The sequence below is a fragment of the Petromyzon marinus genome, chromosome 5 (assembly GCF_048934315.1).
Source record: "Petromyzon marinus isolate PM22_M1 ecotype Great Lakes invasive population chromosome 5, UKy_Petmar_22M1.pri1.0, whole genome shotgun sequence".
Lineage (NCBI taxonomy): Eukaryota > Metazoa > Chordata > Hyperoartia > Petromyzontiformes > Petromyzontidae > Petromyzon > Petromyzon marinus.
This window is the reverse complement of record NC_133671.1, coordinates 22,296,299-22,317,969: the sequence shown is the minus strand read 5'-3', so window position 1 is coordinate 22,317,969 and position 21,671 is coordinate 22,296,299. Positions and strand designations below refer to the sequence as shown.

At 54.3% G+C, this 21,671-nt stretch overlaps 1 long non-coding RNA gene across 2 annotated transcripts in view; it reads right to left on the bottom strand.

Annotated features, from left to right (window-relative positions):
• Nucleotides 1-4,515: 4,515 nt before the first annotated feature.
• Nucleotides 4,516-21,671, bottom strand: part of LOC116939278 (uncharacterized) — a 32,922-nt gene continuing 15,766 nt past the window's right edge. The window contains exons 2-4 of one of the 2 annotated variants that reach the window (XR_004402387.2): nucleotides 6,653-6,804; nucleotides 5,479-5,617; nucleotides 4,519-4,946 (exon numbers count right to left, since the gene is read on the bottom strand). This is a non-coding gene — a long non-coding RNA (uncharacterized LOC116939278). Of the gene's footprint in view, nucleotides 5,618-6,652; nucleotides 6,805-21,671 lie in introns of both variants that reach the window. The other variant, XR_012934038.1, reaches the window with a different exon arrangement.

Genomic DNA, 21,671 nt, shown 5'->3' with positions numbered 1-21,671 from the left:
GTGATGTTGGTGGTGATGTTGGTGGTGATCTTGGTGGTAATGTTGGTGGTAATGTTGGTGGTGATCTTGGTGGTAATGTTGGTGGTAATGTTGGTGGTGATGTTGGTGGTAATGTTGGTGGTAATGTTGGTGGTGATGTTGGTGGTGATGTTGGTGGTGATGTTGGTGGTGATGTTGGTGGTGATGTTGGTGGTGATGTTGGTGGTAATGTTGGTGGTGATGTTGGTGGTGATCTTGGTGGTAATGTTGGTGGTGATCTTGGTGATGATCTTGGTGGTAATGTTGGTGGTAATGTTGGTGGTGATGTTGGTGGTGATGTTGGTGGTGATGTTGGTGATGATCTTGGTGGTGATGTTGGTGGTGATGTTGGTGGTGATGTTGGTGGTAATGTTGGTGGTGATGTTGGTGGTGATCTTGGTGGTGATGTTGGTGGTGATGTTGGTGGTGATGTTGGTGGTGATGTTGGTGGTGATGTTGGTGGTGATCTTGGTGGTAATGTTGGTGGTAATGTTGGTGGTGATGTTGGTGATCTTGGTGGTGATCTTGGTGGTGATGTTGGTGGTGATGTTGGTGGTGATGTTGGTGGTAATGTTGGTGGTGATCTTGGTGGTGATGTTGGTGGTGATCTTGGTGGCAATGTTGGTGGTGATGTTGGTGGTGATGTTGGTGGTGATCTTGGTGGTAATGTTGGTGGTGATGTTGGTGGTGATCTTGGTGGTAATGTTGGTGGTGATGTTGGTGGTGATCTTGGTAGTAATGTTGGTGGTGATGTTGGTGGTGATCTTGGTGGTAATTTTGGTGGTGATGTTGGTGGTGATCTTGGTGGTAATGTTGGTGGTGATGTTGGTGGTGATCTTGGTGGTAATGTTGGTGGTGATGTTGGTGGTGATCTTGGTGGTAATGTTGGTGGTGATGTTGGTAATGGTTATAAAAGTGATTTTGCTGGTGATGTTGATGATGTTGGTGGTGGTGATGTTGGTGATGGCGGTGAGGGGAGCGGTGGCGCAACGGTTAGCGCGCTGCGCTACAAACAAGGTGACCCGAATTTTGATTTAAAGCTTTCGTGACTGCAGTAATTCATATTCTTAGTTTTTTCGGTAAAGTCACGTTGAAGAGAAACAACAAAATAACAAAATATATATATAAAACAATAAAAAAATTCTCACGACGTTTCGACCATAACTCAAACGGTCAACGTGACTTTACCGAAAAAACTAAGAATAAGGTGACCCGAGTTCGATTCCTGTCACGGCCACCACCAGTGAAGATTGTCTGAGCCGGTCCTGGGCCTCCCCTCGCTCGACTCAGCCTCAAATGAGTACCTGGTGCAGTGTGTAGACATCGCCACTGGGGAGACAAAGGCGGACGGGCGCGGAGCTGGCCACCCACCCCCTCGTGTGCCGTGCCGGCCTTCATAGGTACTCGCAAACAGCACTTGCCCCAACAGTCTGCTAAGGCTATACGGGGGATCTTTGTCTTGGCGATGATGGTGATGTTGTTGGTGATGATGGTAATGATGGTAATGATGGTGATGTTGGTGATGATGGTAAAGATGGTGATGTTGGTGATGATGGTGATGTTGGTGATGATGTTGGTGGTGATGATGTTGGTGATGATGTTGGTGATGATGGTGATGTTGGTGATGATGTTGGTGATGATGATGACGTTGGTGATGACGTTGGAGATGATGTTGGTGATGATGGTGATGATGTTGGTGGTGGTGATGATGATGGTGATGTTGGTGATGATGATGACGTTGGAGATGATGTTGGTGATGATGTTGGTGATGATGGTGATGATGTTGGTGATGATGATGGTGATGTTGGTGATGATGATGACGTTGGTGATGACGTTGGAGATGATGTTGGTGATGATGATGATGTTGGTGATGATGATGACGTTGGTGATGACGTTGGAGATGATGTTGGTGATGATGGTGATGATATTGGTGATGATGATGGTGATGTTGGTGATGATGACGTTGATGATGACGTTGGAGATGATGTTGGTAATGTTTGAAAACTCGAGACCTCAGCAAGTGCTTCCACCACAACTCCCCGATGTTGGACAGCGTGTTGGTCGGCACGATGTCCGACGTTTCGCTCCCCGTGCTGAGAGAGCTTCGAAATAACATTTTCGATTAGACAAGTTATATGAAGAAGGGCTATTTCCCGAAACGTCGTCCATTATATCGGTTTTCCATTCGAGGCCACACACCGTGCTATTGACGAGTGTGCTGTGTTGTTATTTCTGCTTGCGCATCACTGCCAACGCAGCAGCATCAGTATCAGATTATTATTAATAAACATGTAATTACTAATTACCGTTGACTAAAATGGATTGTTTTAATTCATTATTATGGTGGATCAGAATCCTCTAATAGAATCGATTATCGATTAAATACCCGTGATCTTCTCGAGTCGAGGATCGATTCCTGTCCTCCCGGCGTGACGAGGCCGCTAAACAAAACCTCGCGGTGACGTCACCGACGCCCCCTCCCAGCCCCGCCCACGGCGATTTGAGAACAATGGGGAGGAGGGGGAGGAGGCGACCTCCGTCGCGCATTGTCACCGCGAACGCCCGAGAACAATGCGCGTCACGTGACCAATCTGGAGGATGGAAGGGGGGGGGTGAAGAGTCGGGTGAGATCACGGCAGGAGTAGGGTGGAGCGGTGTGAGCTCAACAATAGAAGGGGCAGTAACATCGCAGCAGCAACAACATGAGTAGCAACAGCAGTAGTAGCAGCATCAGTAGTATCAGCAACAGCATCAGTAGCAACAGCAGTAGCAACAGCAGTAGTAGCAGCAGCATCAGTAGCAGCATCACTAGCAACAGCAGTAGCAGTAACAGTATCAGTAGCAACAGTATCAGTAGCAACAGCATCAACAGCAACCGCAGTGTTGGGCCGATCGAGCCAAACAACTCCTGAGTAAGAAATTGCCCCACCCCCACCCAAGGCAGCAGGACCCTCCTGATAAAGAGCCATCAGACTCAAGTTTCTCCTTGCTTGATAAATGAACGGCCATCGCCACGTCGCTGTCGTCACAGCGTCGTCGCGTTACGTAACAACAGCTTCCGCCAATCGGCTCTACGTAACAACAGCTTCCGCCAATCGGAGCGTGTGGATCGCGTGGTGGTGGCGGTGGTGGTGATGGCTGTGGTGGGCGCGACAGGAACACGCGGTCGGATACGGATGGGGTGTAGGGTCAGGGCCAGGGCCACCCATTGGCTGAACACGACGATTTTTCAGAGGACTGCACAACTGGGGATCCATCTTCGCCGGATGTGGGGGGGGGGCGAGGGAAGGGGTGGCGAGCGGTCCTTGTCCCGTGTCCTCGCCTCAACTCGATGCCTCCCTGCGGCCAATGGCAGGGATCAGAAGTCGCTTCTCGCCTCCTCCACGTATCCGTCCCTCCGCACGGAGAGATAATCGCGTCTGTTTAGACATCCCATCAGCCACCCCAACTAAAAATCCTCAACCCTAACCCTTGTTCCTAAGCGCGTGCTGCCCTGCCCCGTTGCACGGGCACGAGTGTGGAATTAAATTCCTCCCAGCCACCCGTGCTGTCGACTGCTGCCGCTGTTCTATTCCAGCCTCAAGCATTTCCTCTTCTCCTCTGCCTATCATCGACCGCCTCTCCCCATAAAATAAAAGTCACTGTTTCTGTGCAGTGTCTTGAGTCGTGGGCGCATTTAGACGCTGCTATATCCATCCGACATGTCTGTGGATCCACACACAGATCCGTGGACTCACAGAGGCGCCCATAGACTCACAGAAGGACCCAGAGACTCACAGAGGGACACACACGCACATAAAGACCAATAGACTCACACAGAGTTATGTATGGTGACTCGGAGACTCACATGGAGACCCATAGACTCCCTGCCTAATCCGTGCCTTGGTGATGCAGCTTGTCAGAGCGCTTGTAAAGAGGTCCCGACCACTGCCTAGCGTGGCGTCGCGTACTGCGCAGTGGTGCGGCGTGGTGGTGGTGTGGCCTGGCGTGACATGACATGGCCCAGCGTGGTGTGTGTGGTCCTCCCATCGTGTTGCCTTTTGGCACGGCACGGTGTGGCTTGGCGTGGTGTGGTGCGCGTGTGTGGTCCACCTAGCGTGCCAAATTCGCGTTTGCGTGGCACAGTCCCCGGGCAGAGGAAGAAAGCCGCGCGGCCCCAGGGGTCGCTGCGTTCCTTGCCGCGCGTTCCCAGCGCGTCGCGATCGCCTCTGCCGCGGTTAATTTCACAGTGAATTTACCGTGCATTGACCTTTCCTCCTCCCCGCGCCCCAGTTTGCATCCTGCTCCAAATATAGCGGCCCGCCCCCACCCCCATTCCTTACCGCAGCAGCGGCCGCGAGCTCAGCGCGACTCACGCGTGGCGCCGTCGTCACGGAACTGGCGATTGCAATCACTCAGCCAACACGCGCAATTATAGCGACTGCGCTCTTGGACATCTTCCAAGGGGCGCAGTTGCTTCGCTCGAGCGGAGGCCCGTCCCGCCAGCAGTGGCGTGAGCAAAGCTGTCGCACTTTCAACTTTAAAAAAAATCAAATTTATTGAAATTGAGGACGTAGCAAGCATCGCCCCTCGCCGCGCGATACGTAGCAGGACCCTCCTGAAAAAGAGTCAAGAGACTCAGCGGAGGGTTTCCTGGGTAACCGAGCGGAGTCAAAGCCTACAATAAAGATTTTGTTCTGCCCTAAATGCCATCCACTGAACACATTTTGGCAGCAGATGCGCATAGCTGATGCACAAATGGAAAAAAATAAAAACGCTCCAGTTAGTGTGCGACTGCGGTCATGCAGAACCGCCCGTGCAACGTCGCAATGCCCGAACCACAAATACGAAGGAGACATCACAGCGACGATGATACACTCGGCGGCTCCTGACGCGGTCGTCTGGAGCTTGACCACCTGAATGTGACGTTGGTAGTTGTTGATCTGCGTCTACATCAGCAGCCGGACGACAAGAAGAATAATTAAAACATAATCTATGCCTCGAGTTTCCTGGCTGGCTTGCTGGCCTGGGCTCCTGTCCACGCCAATGACAACTCCGTCGTTGCTGTTGCTAGCGGCTGCTGTGAGCCGTTGCCAGAGAAACTTGCGGGTTAAGTGGCTACACGGGAATTTCCGTGTGGGCAAATAGACATCGAATTGGATTGAAACGGCGGAAGAAGGAGTTGGTGGGACGACGGATCGCGACACGGGAGAGGTGGGAGTAACGAACACGGCACAGCAACTCTAAACGGCCCATTTAGTGTTGCTCTAACATCTCAATTTGTGGCCCTATTCACGGGATTATTTCGCCGGAATATTCTTTAAATCTGAGGAAATATTTAACAAAACCTCGTAATACATGTTATCTCGGGATGTGTATTATTATTACGACTACTACTACCCAATAAGCTGATTCCTTTTAGTGCTCCGAGTACAGGATGATTGTGAGTCGAGCATGGGAAGGAGAGCTGTTGCTGGTCACCTTGTTCACTCTGGCTGGTTACAATGATCGTCGTGATCGTCGTTCAGTAGATTCTGGGTGTGGGCGCGCTGATAGTTCACCGGAACAGCGAGATTGCCTGCCTTCACACGCCGAATGTAAAGCCACAACTTGAGTGAGTCTGCAATACAGAGGGCGACAGATGGAGATGCTGCAATGGCACTGGTCCTCAATGAACAGCAGCAGCAGCAGCAACTCATTCGTTCATAGCACTGTGGCCCTCAAGTAAAGGATATAGTTAACGGTCCGGACAATGACCGCTCTTCATTGCAATATTTATATACTGTGTATGGACTGAGTATTGATATCGCGTCCCATGCCACTTTATAGAACAAGAAACCACTGCAAACAAGATTGCCTACGACTTTAAACACGTGTAACACACGACATATATACTTGACACTACCACCTGAGTGATGTACCCTGCGGTGTGATTGTGACACTCTGGAGCATAAGACGCACGCCAAACTTGCGCCTGACAGGTGTTCATAAGGTGATGTGAAATTTGGTAACGCACACAGACACCGACCTGCCTACCCGATTATAAGACGCACCCCCAACGTATGCTTTCAATTTCAGTGGCGAGGTGCGTCGTATAATCTGGGGAAATAAAACTAAATGTAAACCGAGGAATAACTCGTGGGAGTGAAGAGTTCGCAGATCGCCGCTCAATCACGTGGGGGGCTGCGGCGCTCATCATCATCATCATCATCTCTGGCTGCCCCGAGCCGGCGGTGGAAATTCCACGTTATGGTGGCGGAGGCCCAGCACGCTCACAGGAAACGGCAATTACCGCCACGTCTCCCCACACGCGTCACGCGTGCTTCAGGCTAAAGATGAATGGAGCTGACCTGGAAGGGCGGCGGGTTGAACCGGCGCGAATCGGCCAGGCGAACAGACGTCAGGGGGGCCCGATAGGATCTCCCGAAAGCGACGCGTGCCCATTTATTTGTGTCCGCATTCCCACCCACGCGCGTACAGCGACGACACCTCCGCGTCACCCGGCACCCGGGGCCCTTCCTGTGAACCTGACCCCCCTCCCTCCACCTCCTCCTCTCCACCTCCCTCCCTTCCCCCCCTCTCTGCCTCCCTCGACCACCCTCCACCTCCCTCCCTCCCTCCCACCTCTGCGCTACCTCCTGCCATAAATATTTACCTTGGCAGCAGCGGCTCCTCGATTTGCTTCCCCGCGCGGTCAGATGAGACGGTGGTGATGCGGCCGAGCGGGTGAGCGCGGTCGCCCCGTCGTCGTCGCTGTTGTTGGCGCTGAGGTTCGCGGTTCGAAACCAGCGGTCGCCCTGGTTAATGCTGCGGGTGATTTATTCATTAATAGTGAACATACGCACCGGCTGCTACACAGTATGTGTCAAACATCCCGTGATGGCATTCGCAAGAGTAGGCCGGTGTGTGTAGGCCGATGTGTGTGTGTGTAGGCCGGTGTGTGTGTAGGCCGGTGTGTGTGTGTGTGTGTAGGCCGGTGTGTGTGCATAGGCCGGTGTGTGTGTATAGACCGGTGTGTGTGTGTAGGCCGGTGTGTGTAGACCAATCGGTGTGTGTATACTGGTGTGCGTGTGTAGACCAGTGTGTGTGTGTTGGCCGGTGTATGTGTGTAGACCGGTGTGTGTCTGTAGACCAGTGTGTGTGTGTTTAGACCGGTGTGTGTTCACCGGTGTGTGTGTAGACCGGTGTGTGTGTAGACCGGTGTGTGTGTAGACCGGTGTGTGTGTGTAGACCGGTGTGTGTGTAGACCGGTGTGTGTAGACCGGTGGGGGTGTGTAGACCGGTGCGTGTGTGTAGACCAGTGTGTGTGTAGACCGGTGTGTGTGTAGACCAGTGTGTGTGTAGACCGGTGTGTGTGTGTAGACCGGTGTGTGTAGACCGGTGTGTGTGTGCAGATCGGTGTGTGTGTGCAGACCGGTGTGTGTGTGTAGACCGGTGTGTGTGTGTAGACCGGTGTGTGTGTGTGTATAGACCGGCGTGTGTGTGTAGACCGGTGTGTGTGTAGACCGGTGTGTGTGTGTGTAGACCGGTGTGTGTGTAGACCGGCGTGTGTGTGTAGACCGGTGTGTGTGCGTGTAGACCGGTGTGTGTGTATAGACCGGCGTGTGTGTAAACAAAAACAACCCCCTACCTCCTCGTTCGTGCCAGACGGCAACGCTGTGTTGAGCAGTGCCATGGGGGAGAGGGCCAACTTAGATTTGCTATTCCCCTCATGGCGTGTGTAAACACCACAGCGGCCAAATGGGGGCTCTGAACGGGTAACTTCTCCACCTTCTCCACCTTCAATTAATTACCACAAAACCACGTCTAAAAAATATAATTAAGCTTGTGCCGGAGGCCCCGTGGGGACAGGCATCTATGACATCTCCTGGCCAAACCCCATTTGGCGGAGCCAGGAGACTGAATCAGACACAATAAAAAACTACTGCGTGTGGCCACGTGAAATGTTTGAACGCTCACTGCGGAGGAGAGGCTGCCACTCATCTGTCGGGAGCTGGACCGGTACCGCCTGGATTTCTGTGGTATTCAGAAGTCGGTGGACCGGTTCTGGCTCCTGCCACCATGAGGGGTGGACAGTCCTCTACTCGGGGCAGGAGGCTGACAAACAACAGGGAGAGGCTCTTCTTCTTAAAATAATGAAGGGGGCGTTGTAGCATAGCGGTGAGGTGTGGGAAGCTGTAAGCCCCAGGCTACTTTGGGCTCACCTTCCCATCAACCAGAGGCGAGGAGTGGTGGTCGTGGTTACTTATACCCCCACCGAAGACGAACATCCGGGGAGGGATGCAGGCAAGGCCGATGGGTCAGATGCCTTCTATGACGTCCTGTCCCAGGTGCTGGCTAAAGTGGCCCCTCGGGATAGAGTCATCTTGTTGGGTGACTTCAATGCCCGAGTTGGTCATTATGCTGGCACCTGGTCTGGAGTGATTGGAGGGCATGGGCCAGATCAGCTCAATAACAACGGCAGGAGGCTGCTAGACTTATTTGCAGCTCATCGGCTTGTAATTACCAACACGCTGTTCAGTCATCGGCGCATCCACACAACATGATGGATGTATGCCAGGTCCAAGCAAGAACATTTGCTGGACTATATAGTGACGAAACAGCGGATGCGGGCCCATGTCCTTGATACCAGGACCTACCGTGGAGCTGATCTGCCCACTGACCATCGACTAGTCATCTGTAAGATGCGCCTGCCATTCTTCCACTCCTGTGGTGGGTGTACACCCAGGACCCCATTCAAACCCAATGTAGCATGGTCTAAGCTAGCTGATGAAAGTTGCAAGCGAGAATTTCATCATCGCTTGCGGCTGGGGTTGGCATCGTCCCCCACTCCTCCAGGTGTCGAGGGGAAATGGGCGAGGTTTAGGACTTTGGCTCATGCAGCTGCAATGACTGCTTTGGGTACACGGTCCAGACCTCCCCAGAGACCCTGGCTGACAGAGGAGGTGTTAAGGCTGGCTGATAAAAAGTGACAGGCCCACTCTCATCGTCTATAGCATCCCACGTCAGAGAATGAGGAGGATTACCGCATCCTTTGCTCGGAGGTTCAGAGAGCCATGAGGCCTTGCAAGGATGGGTGGTGGTCGCGGGTTGCTGAGTAGATGGAGTCTGCCTCAATGGCCCGCGATGACAAATCGCTATTTAACTCCATCATAAAAGTAACCCTCAGGAACAGGTTTACAGATTTGCTGAGCATTTCTATGAGGTCTTGGGGGAGGGGAGATCCCTCAGCCTGGAAAACATCGTGGGACAAAGTTGCGATGACCCTGCTGAGCCTGCAGTGTCTCAAATATTGGAAAAAGTCACTCCCTGTGAGTGGCTGGCTGAGGTGCCATCTGTTGAGGAAGTATTGAAGGCGATCCAGAGTCTGAGACCAGAAAAGGCACCGGGCAGAGATGATCTCTCAAGCGAAATGCTGAGGGAGGGTGGCGTTTGTGCATAGACTGCCCTACATGACATCATAACAGTGTGGACCACTGGACGGGTTCCGCAGGATTGAAAGGATGCCCTGGTGGTCCCCCTCTTTAAGAAGGGGGACCGCACAGATTGTAACAACTACAGGGGCATCTCACTCCTCAGTGTGCCGGGAAAGGTCCTGGCAAGGATTATAATTATTCAACATCACCTTGCCAGGCACGCTGAGGAGAGGCTTGCGGAGCCCCAATGCGGTTTCATGAAAGGGCGGTTCTGCACAGATGCCGTATTTTCTGTTCATCTGCTACAGCAGAGGTGTAGGAAATTCCAACAAAACCTACATCTCTGCTTTATTGACCTGGTCAAGGCCTATGATACTATCAGTTGGCCTGGGCTATGGGTTATTCTTTGTGCTTTCAGAGTCCCTGACCCTCTGCTCATGATCATTAAGGACCTTCATGATGGTAAGCGTGCCCGGGTAAAACTATGTGGCCGGGAGTTTGAGCAATTCCCTGTTCACCTTGGGGTGCGACAGGGATGTCCTCTGGCTCCCACATTATTTAACAACTTTTTCGACCACGTAGTTCGTGAAGCATTCGATGGCTGTACCGGATACATTTCCATCTGGTACAGATATAATGAGAGGCTGATCGATGCTTGGGTGCGGTCAAGGGATGGCTCCCTATTGGTCAACCACGTTATGTGTGCCGATGATCTGGTAATTGCTGCTCACTCATTGGAGGAGTTGGAGGCGCTTCTGCTGAACCTGGAGCTTGCCACTAAGAGGTGGGGCCTTACCATCAGCCCCACCAAAACTAAGCACCTGCCTGGGTATTTTGTACCATCGGACACTCCACCCCCACAACTCCCAATTGGTGATGGGGCAGTTGTGGTGAGAATAGAGAGTTTCCCATACCTGGCCACGAAGCTTCAGGTCTTCTCAGCCACAGTCATTCCCTCCCTTCTCTACGCTTGCGAAACGTGGACCCCCCTAATGGAACATCTTCGCCGGTAAGAAACATTTAGGCTGGCCTGCGATCCGTCCTGGGTTTAACCAGGCTGGATTGTGTGAGGAGCTCACAAATCCTTGAAAGATCTGGACAAAGTCCCATCGTGAGCTCCTCCGACAGACAAGGCTGCGTTGGCTGGGTGATGTAGCCCGCATGCCCAGACACCGCATGCCTAAACAGCTTTTGTTTGGCCGCTTAGAGGGAACTAAATGGACGCGGCACAGGCTGGAGAAGAGATGGAGTGATGTGGTACAGGAGGATGTGGAGCTGAGTGGACTTGCCGATGACTGGTACCAGCGGTGTCAAGATCGGCCTCTGTGGGGGAGGCTCGTGACGGACGCTGCAGGGCAGTCGGAGGCAGTCACCCTTCAACAACAAAGGAGGGCGGAGGAGCGATGCTCACAACAACGAGCGGAGCGCCGGGTGGCTAAAGCACAGCAGGTTGGTACAGTAGGGGGCACAGGTGGTGCATCAGCCAGTCATCTCAGTCAGTCGACCGGTGGCACCTGGGTCTGCCCCATGACCTCCTGCCAGCGGGCGTTCGACACTTCACGTGGCCTCAAAGTGCACATAGCCTGGCACAAGCGTCGTGGTGACGTCACCGCCACTTAGTGGCGAATGGCGGTTGTTGTTGTGTGTGTAGAGCAGTGTGTGTGTAGGTCCAAATATTGACGAATTTTAACGATTACTGCGATAATTGTGCAGGACACACATCGCACCAGGTACTCAGTTGAGGCCGAGTCGACCTAGGCGGCCCCCGGTTCAGATATTCGTCAATAGTTTTGGTGGCTGTGAGCGATAATCGAACCCGGGTCGTCGGGGTTCGTAGCGCAGTGCGCTAGCCGCTGCGCCTTGCTCCCCACACACACGAATATAAACACGCGTCCACAAAGACAAAGATCCCCCGTGTAGCCTTAACAGACTGTTGGGGTGAAGTGCTGTTAGCGAGCACCTTTGAAGGCCGGAACGGCACACAGGTGGGTGGGTGGCCAGCACCACGCCCGGCTGCCTTTGTCTCCCCTGCGGCGATGTTTACACACCGCACAATGTACGAATTTAAAGGCTGAGTCTACCTAGGGGATGCCCGGGACCGCTTCAGATAATCGTCACTGGCGTTGGCCGTGGGCGGATATCCAAGCCGGATGACCGCGTTCGTAGCGCAGCGCGCTAACCGCTGAGCCACCGCTCCACATACAAATACAAACACGCGTCCACACGCACACACGCACGTGCGTGTACATAGAGGCGCGCGCACATTCACACCATTCACACGCGGAAGTAAACACGCGTGCACACAGAGGATCACAGAGGGTGACAGGACGCTCGGTCAAGGGCAAGCGGTGGGGACTCATTGTCTGTCAAGTCAATGGGGGGGGGGGGGGGGGTTAGCGGGGGGATTTCCTGGGCACAGAAGAAAAATACTGGGGGCATCTCCTTGTGTGCACATCTAACGGTGTGTCCGCGTGTGTGTGATCGGTGTGTGTGTCCGCGTGTGTGTGATCGGTGTGTGCGTGTCCGCGTGTGTGTGATCGGTGTGTGCGTGTCCGCGTGTGTGTGATCGGTGTGTGCGTGTCCACGTGAGTGTGATCGGTGTGTGCGTGTCCGCGTGTGTGTGATCGGTGTGTGTCCGCGTGAGTGTGATCGGTGTGTGCGTGTCCGCGTGTGTGTGATCGGTGTGTGTCCGCGTGAGTGTGATCGGTGTGTGCGTGTCCGCGTGAGTGTGATCGGTGTGTGCGGGGAGCGGTGGCTCAGCGGTTGGCGCACTGCTCCGTGACGGCTCAGCGAGCTGATTTCGACGGCTAACCAGCAGTGGGCGAGTGATATCAGAGCCGAGCCTGGCTCTCCCGTAGGTCGACTCAGCCTCATATGACACCCATCGCCCTCTCGTGCGCCGTGCCGACCTTCAGAGGTGCTCGCTCGCAGCACTTGCCCCAACAGTATGTTAAGGCTATACGGGGGATCTTTGTCTTTTTTGTTTATATGTGCACATTCGTATATGTGTGTGTACGTGTCTGCACACTTGTCTGTGCGTGTGTACACGTACGCGTGTGTGTATGCGCGTGTGTACACGTGTGTGTACACGTGTCTGTGCGTGTGTACACACGTGTCTGTGCGTGTGTACACACGTGTCTGTGCGTGTGTACACACGTGTCTGTGCGTGTGTACACACGTGTCTGTGCGTGTGTACACGTGTCTGTGCGTGTGTTGTGAATGTTGTTTTGAACCTGCCACACGTCACGTCGAGGAACGCGCGCACATTCACAGAGCACTTCCCCCCCCTCGCCCCCTCCCATCAGGCCCGACATCGCACCGTCGCTTCCAGAAATAACATCGGCCCCCTCCTCCCCCCTCCTCCATCACTGACATCAATTGCTGGACCAGAGTCGACGCCTCGCCCCGCTCCCCCCGCCCCCACCACACCGCCCCTCCCCCCGTTTGTGATTGCGCGCCGCCCGTCCCAATGCGCGCACCAAATAAACGAATGAAAGCGCGCGGGACGCGTGGAGATCGAGAGCACTCAGCCCCCCCCCCCCCAACACACAACCACGCGGTAGCGGCGGCGGCGGGCGCGCTCCGACTGAATGAGAACGCTTTATTGAAAGTGCCATCGACTCTCAGATGCCGCCTGCAATTCATCACAGCCGGGCTCCGGGTCTCTCCCCTGCCCCGTGCGCTTCTCGCTGCGCCGTTCGCCTTCTCGTCGGGTCCGTGAGGCCGGAAGCTCCGTCGCGAGTCGGCACCCCACCACCCGAGGTGGCACGGGTTCCTTCACGGTCCCGATTTGTGGATGTGGCCAATGGCAGCTGCGGATGATGTTGGCGGTCGCTTGGAATGAGTGTCGGTTTCACGACACTCATTGCAGTCGCGTTCCAGTGCAGGCGATGTCCTGCTGCTCCCGCGTGCGAACTTTGGTGTTTCTGTGCTGATGTACCACGGGTCTCGCTCGCAAGCTAGCTGGGTAACTGGCTACACAGGATTCTCCGCGTAACAAATAAAACATTGAGTTGAAATGGTCATCGAGGCGTTGCTGCTCATCTCTTTACAGTCCCTGCAAATCCAGTGGTGGAAATTCCACATTCAGATGGCGGGGGCGAGTATCCCCATAGAACAACGTGCTACGTGGAGTTATTTTATTAACCTCGGAGGGATGATGGGCGAAGTCAACCCCCAACCAGGATTTGACCTGGTTGGGGGTTGTTGCATCACGAGAGGTGGCGGTGGCTTTCATCTAGCAGTGGATTGACCATGGCTGCTGATGATCATTATCATCATGACGATACATTATTGGTGCCATAGCTAAAACCATTGTCTGTTCTCGCGAATGGACCATGCAGTAATGTTGTTGTTGCTACTGGTGGTGGTCGTGGTGGTAGTGGTGGTGAGGAGCGGTAGTGTCGCGATTAGCGCGCTGCGCTATGAACTCGACGACCGGAGTTCGATTCCCGCTCACGGCCAACACCGGTGACGATTATTTGAACCGGTTCTGGGCCTCCTCCCCTAGGTTGACTCAGCCTCAAATGAGTACCTGGTGCGGTGTGTAAGCACCGCCACTGGGGAGACGAAGGCGGTCGGCGTGGTGCTGGCCATCCACCCCCTCGTGTACCGTCCCGGCCTTATATGTGCTCGCTGACAACACTTGCCCTAACAGTCTGTAAAGGCTATACGGGGACCTTTGTCTTTGGTGGTGGTGCCGCGGAGCGCCGGGCGGCTAAGATGCAGCAAGGTGGCACAGTGGGGAGCACAGCTGGTGTGCATCTACCGGTCATCTCAGTCAGCCGACCCATGCCACTTGGGTCTGCCCTCGACACTCCTTGTGGCCTCAAAGTGCACCCGGCCTGGCACAGGCCGCTCGCCCTTGGCCCTTGGGGAGGGCGAGCGGAATGTTTTTTTCTTTCTATAACTCAGCGGCAAGGAGCGCGGGGTCGCCGCGGCCCGCATCCTTCACGCGCAGCAGCGGCAGGCGGTGATGTTGACACGGCCGAGCGGACGCGAGCATGGACGGCGATGAGATTTTAACGATTTGGCAAAATCGCAATTCCACTGTTCAGTATTTATCGTCATCGTGAGCCGTGGTTTATCCCCTGTTGGATGAAGGCCGTCCACCCCACTCCATTAACATTATCAGACGCGTGGCTTATCCCCTGTTGGATGAATGCAGCTTCATTCCATGATTACCAAAAGACATGGTCTATCCACTGCCAGATGAAAGTCTCCCCGCACCGTCATAGTTACAAGCCACGCTCATTTCACTGCTGGATTATTGGCCACTGCCGCGATCCGCCTCGCTGCCGCGCTTGCGCTGATCTCGTGGCTCCGTCTCCGCCGTGGCCGTCCACTGGAGTGGTTGTTTATAAAGCTGTCATATTAACAACCGGATTTGTATCGCTCCTCGTGAAATATAACACCAGCTAAAATGCGTGATGTCGTGCAGGATAAATTTGCTTTTAAAATAAATGACGTTAAACTCCAATCGTTGACACTAAATGTGATTTTCATTTGAATTACTATTCTTCTACATACATTTGGAAAATGTCGGTCCATTAATGAATGCCGTCCGGGAATTATGGATTTGAGCTGCTCACCCTGACCAATGACCAAGACCGCTTTGTTTCCTCATCCTCCAATCCCTCCACCGGCTCCCAATCCAACTCTGCACTCATCTTCTGCAAGATCCTCCACCTCTCCCCCCTCATCTCACTCTACTCCCCTCCACGCACTCTCCTACCTCTCCCCTCCCATCTCACTCTACTCCCCTCCACGCACTCTCCTACCTCTCCCTCCTCATCTCACTCTACTCCCCTCCACGCACTCTCCTACCTCTCCCCCCTCATCTCACTCTACTCCCCTCCACGCACTCTCCTACCTCTCCCCCCTCATCTCACTCTACTCCCCTCCACGCACTCTCCTACCTCTCCCTCTCATCTCACTCTACTCCCCTCCACGCACTCTCCTATCTCTCCCTCCCATCTCACTCTACCGCCCCCCCCCCCCCCCCACACTCTCCGCTCCAGTAGCCGGGGCGTAACTATCGAAGCCCCCCGGTCATCATTCACAAGACGCTGCACATAAACAGCGGGGATATTTGTTTTATGAAGCGAGAGGCAGCAGTCGTAGGCAGAGAAGGAAAGGAGGGGTCAACAGTCTGGAGTTGTGCGGACAGCTGCGGGAAGGGAGTTCCAGACGATATGGGAGACAGAGACGAATGAGCGACCCTCATCAGCCATGGTCTACGCACTGCTGGACGAGAGCAGTGTCCTGTGATGAGACACTCCAAGACGTCTTCTGGAAACCACCACGGATGAAGCGGTGCAGCTGCTCACGTGGATCATCGCATCGCAAGATCGTGAGAGATGGCGACGTCTTGGGAAGGGAGGTCCCCAGACAGCAGTCGATTGATCACGGCTGGCAATGGCGTAATTCGATTAGGAATAATCAGAATTACATTCTTCACAAAGTAACAGTTCACTGAGAATAGGTTTTCCCCTTTTTCTGGAAAAACAACAGGTGTTAAGATGTTGAAACACCAAACTGAAACCTTTTACAAGGAATCATGTCTTCATTAACCACAATACTTGTGGTCAGAATGCAAACAAAAAACACACTGATAATATATGATGTGTCTTTGAAACTGATTGGCGTCCCTCTGGTCTAACACAGTTTGAGACGAGGCTCAAAAGAAAGCTGTCGCTGGTGTGGGCCAATTAGTTTCAAAGACAATGCATATATTATCAGAGTATGTTTCTGTTTGCATTCTGACCACAAGTGTTGTGGTTAATGCAGATATGATTCCTTGTAAAAGGTTTCAGTTTGGTGTTTTAACATCTTAACACAGCTGTTTTGTTGCCAGAAATAAAGGGGAACAACCTATTATCATATTTTGCTCCTGGCCAAGGAGGTCCCATGACGACGATGATGATGAGGACAGTTCACTGGCATAGACGCGTTCCTCTCCGTTCCTCTCCGTTCCTCTCCGTTCCTCTCCGGTCCCCGCTTCCTCGCACTTCTCGCGCCGTCGCTGAAGACCAAGGGGCTGATGCTCCGAGCCCCCGGGCACATCCGCATGGGTTGGCGGGGGGGGGATAATTTTTGTTTCCACTTAGCCCGGCCATGCGTCCCCAATTTCCGCACGCACGGCCCTGCCCCTGGGGCCTCCCCCCCCACCCCCCAAGGCCACGGCAGTGGCGGCGGCCGCTCGCGCGGTGGAACGCTGCACGCACGGGGCCCGCCCAGGGCCTCCTGGAGTCGAGCGGGCAGGGACTCCTCCTCCTCCTCCTCTCGTCTTCCATCTCCACTGCCCCCCCTCCCACCACCCTTCCCTCTCCTAGCACCGCTACATCCCCCGTACCCCGCTCGTCCCACTGGGCGGCCCGGCCGGAAACCTCCCCGTGCCCATCACGCGTGCCCTGAGATGCTCCCGCGCCTGACCACGCGGACCTCCCACATCTCCCTTCCGTCCGAGTGCATTCCAGATCTTCCTCTTCCTCCCAACCACGGGCAAAACTCTAGCTCTGCCTCCCGCCCGACACACAAACTCGTGCCCAGCCCAATTCCAATCCTCCCTCCCACAAACTTCACAGCTCTCCATTTCGCCACCAGCCCAGGGTTTCCCTTCAGTACCGCCCTGTGTATGGGTCGCTGGTTCTCTGATGGGGGGGAAGAGGGTGGTGGTGGTGGTGGTCGTCCTTTCCGTGTCTCTCTGCGTCACCCTTCTGTGTATCCGCGCCCGTGTACCGCGCTGACCGTCCACCCCTGAGGCCGAGCCCGTTTCCCTCTTCCCACACATTATCCTCTCTCAATCCCACAGTCATCCCGCACCTCCGGCTCCCGACTCACGCGCGCGTGGCGTCGCGTGGCGCGTCAGGTGGCAGGAGCCACGTCACAGGACTCGCTTTCAGGAGGGTCCCTACCGCTACGCTGGCGTGTTATTTTAAGATGTTCTCAGCCAATTAATTAGGTCGCTGTGTTCATCGCTCACGTGGGGAGGAAAGACGAGCACCCGGAGCGAACCCACGCGTTGCGCGAGGGGGCAACACCCTATCCCCGTACAGATGGAAACAAGGTGGCGATTAGGCAACTTGCTGTACTGCCTTCTCCTGGAAGTGCCAGGGTACGGGTACGGCACCTCATCGACGCTCACGGGAAGAGGGCCGTCTCACAACATTGGTGCGGTGATCCACCAACCCTTGATGGTGCCTCCACAGTCGCGGATTACAGGCAGACACGTGCACAGCCACCAGCACCACCCGGCTAGAACAGTGGAGATAGAAGTCGTGAGTGAGACAAGGGTGAGAGGGGGGGCGCGGGAGGGGGGGGGGCACGGAGACACCAAACCCCCAAGAGCGGGAGGAGGGCTCGTTGAGCCAACCCGAGTCACGTCAACCCAGGCCACTCTTGAAATAATGAGCGGCACACAGGAACAAATTAACAAGCACACACACACACCCACACACACACACCAACAACAACAACAACCGCCATTCGCCACTAAGTGGCGTTGACGTCACCACGACGACGCTTGTGCCAGGCCATGTGCACCTTGAGGCCACGTGAAGTGTCGAACGCCCGCTGGCAGGAGGTCAAGGGGCAGACCAAGGTGCCACGCGTCGACTGACTGAGATGACTGGCTGGTGCACCACCTGTGCCCCCTACTGTGCCAACCTGCTGTGTTTTAGCCACCCGGCGCTCCGCTCGTTGTTGTGAGCGTCGCTCCTCCGCCCTCCGCTGTTGTTGGAGGGTGACTGCCTCCAACTGCCCAATAGCGTCCTTCACGAGCCTCCTCCACAGAGGCCGATCTTGACCGCTGGTACCAGTCATTGGCAAGTCCATTCAGCTCCGCGTCCTCCTGTACCACATCACTCCATCTCTTCTCTAGCCCGTGCCGCGCCCGTTTAGCCCCCTCGATCCGGCCGAACAAAAGCTGTTTCGGCATGCGGTGACTGGGCATGCGGGCTACATACCCAGCCATCGCAGCCTTCCCCGCCGGAGGAGCTCACCGATGGGACCTTACCCAGATCTTTCAAGGATGTGTGAGCTCCTCACACAATCCAGCCTGGTTAAACCCAGGATGGATCGTAGGCAGGCCATCCTAAATGTTTCCAACCGGCGACGATGCTCCATTAAGGGGGTCCACACACACTCACCCACACACACACACCACATACACCCACACACCCACATACACACCCACACACGCACCCACACACACAAACACCCGCGCACACAAACACCCGCGCGCACACACACACCCACACAACAACAACAACACCCACGACTGCGCACAACCACATAGACACGTGCAGGAATACGCATACACAAAGATCCCCCTTATACCCTTTACCAGTCTGCTGGGGCAAGTGCTATTCGTGAGTTCCTTTGAAGGCAGGCGCGGCGCACGAGGGAGTGAACAGCCAACACTACTCCCGCCTGCCTTTGTCTCACCAATGCTAATGTTTACAAACCGCATCAGGCACGAATTTAAAGCTGAGTCTACCTAGAGGAGGCCCTCGACCGCTACAGGCGCAGTATTTGTCACTGATGTTGGCCCAGAGACGGAATCGAACGCAGACAAACAATCACACACACACCAACAGAAACATACACACAATCACACACACACACACAAACAGACACAATCATACACACACAAACAGACACATACACACAATCACGCACACACTAAGAGACACATCCACACAGTCACACACACACACTAATATACACAAAATCACACACACCAACAGACACACAATCACACACGCACACTAACAGACACATACACAAATCACACACAATCACACACACTAATATACACAAATCACACACAGACACCCACACTAACATACACTAACAGACACACAATCACACACACTAACTCACGCACTGGAACCACCATCGTTTGAAACGGGGAACTTGTCAACAAAACCAAAAATGAATCTCTAAATCGTCTCCGGGGTCAGCAGAGAATTTCCATCGAACCCCTGCGGAGCGGACGATGGCAACATTCGCCACGTATGTTCAACTTCTTTCGCACCGTACTTAGCCAACCGTGCTAACCCCCCCGCCCCCGCCGCTATGCCCCAACGGGGGGACCGGTGTCGCGGTTGGGTGTAGAAGATCTCTGTGTGATGAACCAATCAAAAGATGCATTGGTGGCAGGAGCTGTGGACACGGGGCTCGTCGAGTCCCGGCAGCACGAGAGGTGGCGGCGGGAGAGGACTCTCTGGGTGCTCGTGCCGGCACCGACGTCCGCGATGCAGCAGGCTGTGACGTGGACGTCACGAGGGGCATTGCTGCAGCAGGGCAGGTTTGCGATGGGCCATGCCAACCACTTTGGCAAGAGAAACGAGATGAGTGTGTGACGAGAAGGGGGTTTGAGGCAGCGGTGCGTTCCGTGCTGCTGTGTGGATCAGAGCTTTGGACCCTGACTAAGCCGCTCCAAGGGAATTTGTTGGCATTTGAACTCTGGTGTCTGAGACAAATGCTGGGAATTCCGTGGAAAGATAGCATCAGCAAAGCAGAGGTCCAGACGAGAACATATGGCAGTGGAGTGTGGTAGATATGATTTGGCGAAAACGGATGTGCTCGTTGGGACCCGCGTGCAGGATGGGGGAGAGGGCTGCGTGTTGGGACAGGCGCCGGGAGGCCTCCACGATTATTTGCTAACATGCAAATTCGTTTTGTCTTGACTTGCGAGCAGTCGGCTTCCATGCTGCCAACTCAATACATGGGAAGACAAAGAGACGTTGCAAAAAAAAAAATAGCAACCTCTTACAAACGCCATGCGTATGCGTGATTCGTTCAATGGCTCGTGCGACACTGTTGCACGTTACCTCCATAGCGTGTTCCAGCGACCCTACAACTGTGGAGAGAGTTCGCCCTGGCACTGACCCCGCAGCTATCCCACCAGCAACAGCTGCCGCGCACAGCCTCCCCTGCCCCGCACGGCACCGCAGCTGGTCCCGTGCTGTCACGGCTATTTGTGTCGGAGACGGCTGATGCTGCTGCTGCTGCTTGCTGATCGCCATCCACGTGCGGGTTCAGAACAATGGAGAGGCTGGGAACAAACCCGCGGGGCGAGCTCACGTGACCCGGGGCACTCAGCGCGCCCAGCGGCAGCACCTGTCCTACGCGAGACCCAATCTCATTGTGAGATATTTATTTATTTACATCTCCAGCCCGCCTTTTTTTGTCAATCCACTTTTTAGATGAGCCCCCCACCCCTTCATGTCATGCGGGTTCCCCAGTATTTGCTCTTATTGTGATCATACTTAACGATGCGAAGTGATTTTTTTGGTGAAGGCGGGGAGCATAGACGTAGGAGTACTGTACAGTACAACTATGGATTGTTCTGCACTCGTTGGTCGCCCGTCCGAGCGCTATAGCCAGGATCAACATCTGCTGAGCTCCCGAGAACTGACGAGATCGGGGAACGCTCTGGGTGATTTGGTCAAAGTCTCCGAAAATCCAGGGACTCAAATCATGAACAGGAGAGAATTCACTGGGGGTCTATGCATCTTATAGTGCCAAACAATTTTGTCATTTTTGTTTAGTCCTTTATTTTGCACCGGCAACACCCATTGGGCTATAAAGTCACATTTTGCATGGGGATCTGGTTACACAATATAAACATGGACACACAATATAAACCTCGTGACTACAGCAACCAAAATAATAATAAAAACATTGTACAGTAATTATATTCGCCACCGTTATTTTTGGTCGTAAGCGGGAATTGAACTCAGGACGCTGGGTTCGTAGCAGAGTGCGCTAACCACTGCGCCAGCGCTCCCCAACAACAACCTCATTCACTGCTAAGTGGCGGTGACGTCAACATCACAGAGCATGTGCCAGACCACGTGCCAGACTCGGCTGCGTGAAGTGGGAAGAAGTCTTGCTGGCAGAATGTCACTCGAGAGAGCGACAGAGTGAGCGACAGAGTGAGAGGTTCAGGTGTTTTCGCTTTGCTGCCCGAGGTAACATAAAGACAACGATCCCCCATATATCCTTTAACTGTGGTAAGTGCTTTTTAACCCGTGGTGATGTTTACACACCGCACCAGGTACCCATTTGAGGCTGAGTCGACCTAGGGGAGGCCCAGGACCGGTTCAGATAATCGTCACTGCTGTTGGCCGGGAGCGGGGAATGAACTCGGGGCGCCGGGTTTGTTGCACGCCCACACTCTTCTCGCTCGCACTCGCCAATGCTGCTCTGGTGCGTCTCCCCGTGTGCACTCCTCGTGCGCGTAAAAGC